The sequence below is a fragment of the Columba livia genome, chromosome 1, assembly GCF_036013475.1.
Source record: "Columba livia isolate bColLiv1 breed racing homer chromosome 1, bColLiv1.pat.W.v2, whole genome shotgun sequence".
In the NCBI taxonomy this organism is placed as follows: domain Eukaryota; kingdom Metazoa; phylum Chordata; class Aves; order Columbiformes; family Columbidae; genus Columba; species Columba livia.
In genome coordinates, this window is record NC_088602.1 from 139,056,158 (window position 1) to 139,065,419 (window position 9,262).

A 9,262-nucleotide genomic window follows, 5' to 3' on the forward strand; every position below is an offset into this window, starting at 1 on the left:
TCCCTTGTGGTTAGACTTGTAGGGGCAGAAGTTACATGCTTCCTCTGCATCTGGATACCACTCCATGAAAAAGTGGGCTGAGACTGGCTCTGGAAGCAGTACTGCACAACCAGGTGCAAGCACAAGCCTTTTCAAATCACATTAATTATATATACTTGTCATTTTTACTCCACATTTTCCAGGTGTCCTAGAAAGTCAGCTACACTACTGCTGGCAAAATATCTTCCTATTCCTGTAAAAGGACCAGTCCCTTCAAGAGCATGTGAAGGGCATTTTCAGATCTAGCCCCGAAGAGACCGCAGTCAATATAACTGTTAACTTCCAGCAGTCTAGGTCAGATCAGTGCTTGAAAGCCTTGTGCACACCACAAGACATTTTTCCATGCTGCTTTGCAAGTGTAGTCGTATGGCTTGTGCTCCCTTGAGCAGTTACAGCATCCAGCCAAGAGAAAGCACAGCCACCACCAAACAAGTAGTTTTGTCAGGACTGTGGTGTCAGAACCCCTCAGCTCACAAAGCAGTGTAATGTAAATGTGAATAAATTAATATTTAAATAGCAAATTGGAAAACCTCCAGATGATGTCTTCAGAACCCAAAGCTGCCATGTTCAGGCTATTTTAGGGTTTAAGTTTCAGCTGCCATGAGCTCTTAGTAGCCATCACAACCTTTTTGAACATGGAGAACTTCTCTGATAAACTTGTCTTGATTTGGGACACACCTTCAGATGTTTCTTTTTATTCAAGCTTGGCTTTTTTCACTAAGCTTTAAGCAAGCAACTGTGTTAAAACATAACCCTAGCAAGAAAATACTTTAAAAGCTTTAACGTCTTCTACACTTTAACATAGCAATTTTTTAGCCAGAAATTTTTTCCAAAATTGAGGAAACACTCATGTGCCAAACTCCGCCCCCTCCCCGTTTTATCAGTTGTACCAATCATTCTGAACAAAGATTCTGTATCAAATTTATACTCCCATACCATGTGACAACATTGTAGCTATAACATGGACAGAAGCCAACTTCTCCATGTTCACAAACTAGGTAAGTATTTGTGGCTATGTGTTAAAAACTGACATGGTTTCAACCTGGCTTAAACTCTACTTGAAGCTTGAATGGCGGGAAGCCAATACTACTTTTTGATACAGCAGGCAAGTTCTGTGCTGTGACTCCAGATTCAACCCAGCAGAAAAGCAAGACTCTGATTTGTTTGAATGCCATAATTACAGTCTTTCTGACTGAAGATGATCCTGATGAGTGTAGCTACTATAGACATCAATCTAAATATAGACTGGCTCCATGTGACTGTATGGCAGATGTCAATTTGCTATTTAAACCCTGCTCTGCCTGTGGCTTGCAAAGAAGAAATTAGTGATCAGAGGAAGAGGTATACTCCAAGATCTTACCCATTTAATCATATGCAAAATTAAAAGTCCTTGAAAAAAAGTTGCTAAAAATCAGTAACAGTAATTGTATGACATGGGGAATGCACGTCTGAAGATCAGAGTGGAATTATGACTTTGATTGTGTCATCCTAATTGTGTATTTGCCCCTCAGATAAAAGGAGAACAGGATCATGTGCAACTCTGTCCACCTGGCATTTGTGTGGCCCATCTGACAGCTGGGCCACTTAAAAAAGGAGCTGTCTCGCTCCCGTGACATGACAGCATAGTTCAAATAGAGCAGAGCCAGTGGAGATCAGGCACTGTAGTATTAAGGCCAAAGTGAAAGTAGGGGTAGAAAATTTCCATTTTTACTGCTATTATCTCCAAGATACATTGCAGCACATTGGCTTGAATTAAAAATAAGCCTAATAGTAAATGAGCAGTAGGTTAAATACTGAAGAAAAGTGACCCTAAATATGATGCAATATGGTAGAATGTACCAGAGACTTTTAATGCATATGCCTTTTAATCTGACTTCCCAAAACAAGGTCTCTTACTAGAGACAGTAAGTAAAATAGATATTAAGGTAAACAGTAAAAGTCTGTTATTGATCTTGATTTTTTTTTTTTTTCTGCTAGGAAATACTGCCCTGAAGCAAATGTCCTCTGTAAAAGACATCCTATCTGCAGGTCATTTTTAAAAAGAAACACACTGCTGTAAAGAGGCAAATTTGCACTGCCTTATATTTCATTCATGGAATAATTTCATTTGGAAGAGTCCAGCCATAACCTAACTTAACTCCAGCACTAAACCATGTCCCTAAGAACGTTGTCTAAACACCTTTTAAACACCTTCAGGAATGGTGACTCCACCACTTCCCTGGGCAGCCTGTTCCAATGCCTGACAACCCTTTCCATGAAAATTTTTTTCCTAATATCCAACCTAAACCTCCCCTAGTGCAAATTGAGGCCATTTCCTTTCATCCTATCACTTGCTACTTGGGAGAAGAAACCAACACCCTCCATGCTATAGCCTCCTTTCAGGGAGTTGTAGAGGGTGATAAGGTCTCCCCTCAGTCTCCTTTTCACCAGGCTGAACAGCCTCAGTTCCCTCAACTGCTCCTCATCAGACTTGTGCTCCAGGCCCCTCAGCAGCTTCCTACCTCTCCTCTACACCCTCTCTGGTACCTCAACACCCTTCTTATGATGAGGTACCCAAAACTGAACACAGGATTCAAGGTGGGGCCTCTCCAGTGCTGAGCACAATCACTTCTCTAGTTCTGCTGGCCACACTATTCCTGATACACACCAGGATGCTGGTAGCCTTTTTGGCCACTTCGACACACTGCTGGCTCATGTTCAGCTGGCTGTCAATCAACACCCCCAGATCTCTTTCTGCCAGGCAGCTTTCCAGGCACTCTTCCCCAAGTCTGTAGTGCTACCTAGGATTATGACCCAAGTGCAGGATCCGGCACTTGGCCTTGTTAAACCACATACAGTTGGCCTCAGCCCAATGATCCATCCGGTCCAGATCCCTCTGGACGGCCTTCATACTCTCCAGCAGATCAACACTTCCACCCAGTTTGGTGTCATCTGCAAACTTACTAAGGGTGCACTCAATCCTCTCATCCAGATCATTGATAAAGACATTAAACAGAACTGGCCCCAATACTGAGCCCTGGGGAACACCACTTGTGACCGGCCGCCAAGTGGATTTGGTTCCATTCACCACAACTCTTTGGGCCCGGCCATCCAGCCAGTTCTTTATCCATTGCAGAGTACACCCACCCAGGTCATGAGCTGCCAAGTTCTCCAGGAGAATGCTGTGGGATACAGTGTCAAAGGCCTTACTGAAGTTTAAGTACACAACATCCACAGCCTTTCCCACATCTACTATGTGGGTCACCTTGTTGTAGAAGGAGATCAGGTTGGTCAAACAGGACCCGCCTTTCATAAACCCATGTTGACTGGGCCTGATCAGTCGGTTTTCTTGTATGTGCCATGTGATGTAAGTCAGGATGATCTGCTCCATGACCCTCCCCAGCACTGAGATTAGACTGACAGGTCTGCAGTTCCCCAGATCCTCTTTCCAGCCCTTCTTGTAGATGGACGTCATGACATCAGCCAACTTTCAGTCAACTGGGACCTCTCCAGTTAGCCAGGATTGCTGATAGATAATGGAAAGTGGCTTAGTGATCACCTCCACCAGCTCCCTCAGCACTCTTGGATGTATCCCATCTGTCCCCATAGACTTGTGGCTGCCTAAGTGGTGTTGCAGGTTGCTAACCTTTCCCCCTTTGATTATTTGGGCTTCATTCTGCTTCCCATCCCTGTCTTCTGCCTCAGGGGGCTGGATACCTGAAGTACAACTGTTCTGCCTGCGAAAGACTGAGGAGAATAAGGCATTTAGTACCACAGCCTTTCCCTCATCTTCTGTCACTATGTTCCCCCCACATTCATCAGGGGATGGAGGTTCTCCTTAGCCCTCCTCGTCTTGCTAATCTATTTCTAGACACATTTCTTGTTGCCTTTCACAGTGGTGGCCAGGCGCAGCTCTAGTTGGTCTTTGGCCCTCCTAATTTTCTCCATGCACAACCTCACAGAATTCGTGTGTTCCTCTTGAGTAGCCTGCCCCTCCTTCCAAAGGAAGTCCAAAGCAGCACTTCTGCTGACCACCCTTCTGACTTCTTGAAGGGTAGTAAACTCAATTATTTCATGATCACTATACCCAAGGTGACTTCTAGCCATCACAATGACCACAAGTCCTTCTCTATTGACAAACAACAGATCCAACAGGGCTGCTTCCCTGGTAGGCTCACTACCAGCCGTGTCAGGAAGTTGTCTCCCATGCACTGCAGGAGCTTCCTAGACTGCTTCCTCTCTGCTGTGTTGTACTTCCAGCAGACACTTGCTAGGTTGAAGTCCCCCATAAGAACAAGGGCTAGTGATCGGGAGACTTCCCCTAGCTACCCGCAGAATATTTCATCTGCCTCTTCATCCTGATTGGGCAGTCTGTAACAGATTCCCACCAGGATGTCCACTTCGTTGCCTTTCCCCTTGATTCTCACCCGTAGACACTCAATCCTACCAGCACTCTCATCAAGTTCTAGACAATCAAGACCCTCCCTAACATACATGGCTACCCCACCTCCTCTCCTTCCTTGCCCATCCCTTCTGAAGAGTTTATAGCCATTCAAATATATTAATCTCAAAGTGATACTAGTCTAGTAGTATTTTCTGGAGTGAGGGATCCCAAACCAGACTTGTCAAGAGAAGCTGAAGAGAGGATGGCAGGGGAAGCTCTGTATCCCCTGTATTTCTGTGCTGAGAGCTGTGACCACTTATATTTGAGACACCGTGAGTTATAGTAGCAGCAGCATCCTGGAGGCGAATCTTTAATTCCTCCTTACTAGAGATTTGTGTATCCACAGTGCCCAGGAAAACGGTTTGCAGATTTTACAGTCAGTGCAAGCTGCTGAGCCAAGAAAATGTGCCTGAGAGCAATCCTCACCCACTCAGGTGTCTCTATGGACAGTCTGTTCACCTTGCCTTTTTCACACAGATAGTCGTGTTGGCTTCACCGAGTAACCAAAAGGGTTTCATCAGTGATGTGTGATTCCCCCTGACAGTGTTGAAAAACAAAGAAAAAGGACCTTCTACTTTCTGTTTGTTCCCCAGAGTAGTAAAAAAAGTGTGATGGCGAGTAGTAAAAAAAGTGTGATGGCGTCATGGAAGTTATTTTAGGTTTACATTTAACAGGAATTCAATCAGAATCTGTCCCATTGCATCGGGTAACCTAATAAGCTAAAGACAGTGCTGACATTTGTACTGCATATTCTTTATAATTAAATTTTTATAAAGTTACCAGTCAAGAAAACAGTTCCGCCATTGAAGAAATTGCCCAAAATTGTTTTCACTGATTACTCCATCTTTTAAACTTTTTTTCCAGCACTGATATAAAGTTACTGGTTTTATCCCAACAAAATATTTTCACTACTTTTATGCAGTGTTATAAGCTTAACGTTTTTCCTTGTACTCTAATGCATCATGCCTGAGCTCAGTTCCATGAATGCCAAAGCAAGAAACACTTCTCTACCTACTTGACTCAGGTTCAGTTCAAAGACTTCATCTGTTTTCTTTGACATAGCCTGCAACAGGAAATTTTAACAGAGGACCAGCTTTGATTTGTTATTGGACATACGTTACATGTTAATATATATTAGCAGAATATAGATTTTTTTTCTCCTTAAATAAAAATTTGCCTGTGAGAAGTTATGTCACTAGTGGGAATCAACACCACCAGACTTACAGCTTCCCTAAATATGGAAAATAAAAACCAAATTAGGGAAATATAATCAGAAACAACTAAGTGAATATCTTAAGATGTTACCAGAACAGTAAATAGGATAAGTTCATGTTACTTTGCATTTGAAAGAGGGAAAATACACATGGTCAATTATCACATCTCAATAGAAGGGAGGTAACTTTCTAAAGCACTTGAATTCAACTGTTAAAGACCATCTGACCATATCAAATGGATTTTATTATTTTTAGTATGGCAGATAAAAAGAAAAATCAAGGAAAAACTTGCTTTGTGTTCCCCCAAATGGACACTTTATACTCATCAAACCATGTCTCCAGAAAGAAAATCTCAGACTGCACATAACTGAAAACTATATTTTGGGTGTCAAACTAAATATTTAGCTCAACCCAAAATATTTCATTTTCCTGTCCTATTAGTCTTTAAAAATGTGCTTAACAGGATTTTAGAAATGAAGCGTTATTTCTAAACACAAGATAGAAACTTTGGTAGTTAAAAAGATCCAGATTTTCCTACTTTTTCAGCCAACCCCCTACTTTTCAATGAGTAAACTCTATGTTCGAAAATTTTACTGGTTCTGCTGCTGAGAGATATTCTATAAAATACCATTTTTCTATGCAAACACTTTACCTCATTTATAATCAAAAGAATACTGGCCTGAGCTGTCAGTCAAACTTAAAAGGGCCATTTGTGAAAATATTAGAGAGACCACACGGGAAGATTTTTTAATTCTGATAACAAAGGTCTTGAAGCATGACTTTGCCTTAAGAATGGGTACTTGTAGGACTGAATTTGGGATACGCAGTCAGATGCATTTATCACAAATGCGTTGTTTCAGGCAAAATAATCTTGGTTTCCATTTCTGTAACCAAACAGAAATTATAAGGTCTGCCAACAATTTTTGCTGTATGCTCGTCTACTTTCTCAAAGGTATTTTTGCAGGGATTTCAGTAGAGAAATGCTAAGGAAAATTTAAAAGCATCGACGCTGAGCACACTGGTCATTATTTCTAAATTGCTTACACAGTTATTTAAATGCTAAATGCCAATTGTCACCATGAAAACTGCCTAGGCAGATTTACATAGCCTCCCTCCTTAGTGTTTACAAACTTGTCTTGCTCGATAAACTCTACACCTATTTTTTGCTGGGGTGGTTTTCAGTCAGAACATAGACAAGTGGCAGGAAAAAAGAGAGGCTGGAAGGCAGATTACTAAAATCACCAAGACCAGTAGTCTAGCCTATACGTCTTACAGGCTGCTCTGCCCCTGATGCTGTGCTAAACCCAGGAATAAGCAGGCCACAGTGGGGACAGAAGAACATTTCCCACAGCCTGGAGATGACAAGCCCCTTTCCAGGTGTCCGCAGGCGTGGAATGTGGGATTCTCACAGCACTTGTGAGGAGAAGCAATCTCCAAGCCTCTAGGTGACCTCCTCCATAGAAAAAATGAGTAACTGTCTTATGCCATCTCAGGGGGATATGTGGCGCACCTGGGGACTCCTCACAAAACAGGATGAGAAGTTTTGAGAGCACTGTAAATACAACAAAACCATTGGAGAGAGAAGATTTCAGACACCATCAACAGGAGTGAAAGGCGCAATCTGGCCCCCATGTGCTCCACTGCCAGAACTCCTGACCAGACCAACAGGAACAATGCCAGACTCAAAGGAGAAGAGTGACTCAGAGCCCTCACTGCTTCATGAAAACATTTTCCTTATCAGCAGTTTTGCACACCATTTGCTTTGCCTTTTGGGGTGTTTTTTCCCCATTTTCTTCTCTTTCATGTAATTTTTGGAGTTTTTCCTAGTTCAGCTGAATGGTATGAAGAGCTGAGGTTGCATTTCTTTCTTGCTTGCAAAACAGTTTAAAATATTGCAGGACAGGAGCCAGTCAGAACAGAGAGACAACGACAACCAGTCGAACAAGGGAGATTCACGTATTTTCCATCCCATTACAGAAACAGCAAATCCCCGTGTCTGGCTGTCTATCAAAGGTGCCAGAGCACTGGGAGCCATGCAAATGAAATACAGAGTTACCTGCAAGGAAAGATGACCAACCTCAATGCATTCAGTGACATCATCCTCCCCGGAAGACCCACAGCAAGTCTACTTTTGTGCAATCCTAGTTGTTCTTGCCTCTTCATTTTGTGTGGGAAACTGTACTTAGCTGGACTGCACATCTGACAGTCCTCCTACTCCAAGGAAGGTTAGACAGCAGTGACAGCACTGCCACCTTTCAATCTCCCTGCAGAGCTGAGAAACAACACATCATCCGAGGTGCTCTGCCCTTCCAGTTGCCCCTCATGCTGCTGTCATCAACTTAGATTACAGGCAACTGGAAATTAACCTACACCTCGATTTTACGAATACAGAATAACTTCTTCACCTCCCTGTGCTGCTGCAAAACATGCAGTGAAGCTGCATGAGAATCCTCAAGACAACTTTTTCTCATTAAATGTCCGTACCAAAATAAAAACTTTTCACCGCTGTGTGTGAGTTGCAATGAAGGGAAAGACTTCTCAGCTCCACAAGTTGATTCCAGGAGGACTCCAGCAAAGTCAACAGCCTGGCAGACACTTCACAAGAGAAGGAGGAGTAGCAGAGCCAGGCTGACCTCCAGTCTTCCTCTTTCCAGGGATCACTAGTGAGATGTTGTAGCCTTTGCTCTCCTCTCCTGCTTCCAGCTCCCCTCACCTATGAGGAGAGAGGAGTTTTTCCTCACACACAGAGAAAGATCAGACACTGTTAGATTGAGAAATAATAGATAAGGCCAGAAAAGTCAAAAGACTGCCAGGATCCTGGGGGGAGGGGAAAAAAAAATAGAAGTAAACAGGGAGGTGGGTGGGGGAGAATCTTTTGGAGACAGAGCTGGCAAGGAGAGGACTCAGAGCTGTGACCAATGATGTAGGTTGCTCATAACCTCCGATTGTTCCTGGGGTACTGAAGGAAATTGAGACAAGGTTACAAAATTATGTAATGACACTTATGGTGTATAAACTTCCTTATTCGCACAGTTTCACTGATAGGGGAACAACACACGAGTCTTCAAATACACTATTAAAGTGTAAAGCACAGTCAAGGTCTCTGAAAAACAGAATCCTAAAGCACATGTTCAGTTTTGTTTACAGTGGCCTTTTTCTTCTGCACAGCTCTTCAGGACATGTATGATTAGTTGCTCCTATTAACTATTCATACTGAAGTAATGCAAAAGAACATATTTGTGCCAGGTACTGTTCAAACACATCAGGAAATCAGCCTTCCCTTAAGAAAGCTCCATCGAGTTTGAAAAGCCATACACCACCCCCCCAACCCCCCCGTCCCCGTCAGAGACTGGCCTTTGAATGGGAGATTTTTTGAAAGATGTGGCCTCCAAAACAATGTACAGAAAGTCTAACTGAAGGCAGATGGGGCCACAAACCCCATACTTGCTTCCAAACCAGAAGTATCATCCATCTAGTTGTAGAAGTCAGGCACCACGCAGGGCTGCACTCTTCCTGCAAACACCCTGAAAACAATAACCACACCCATCCTGCTCTGCTGGATGCATTTCCCTACCCTTCTGTTGGA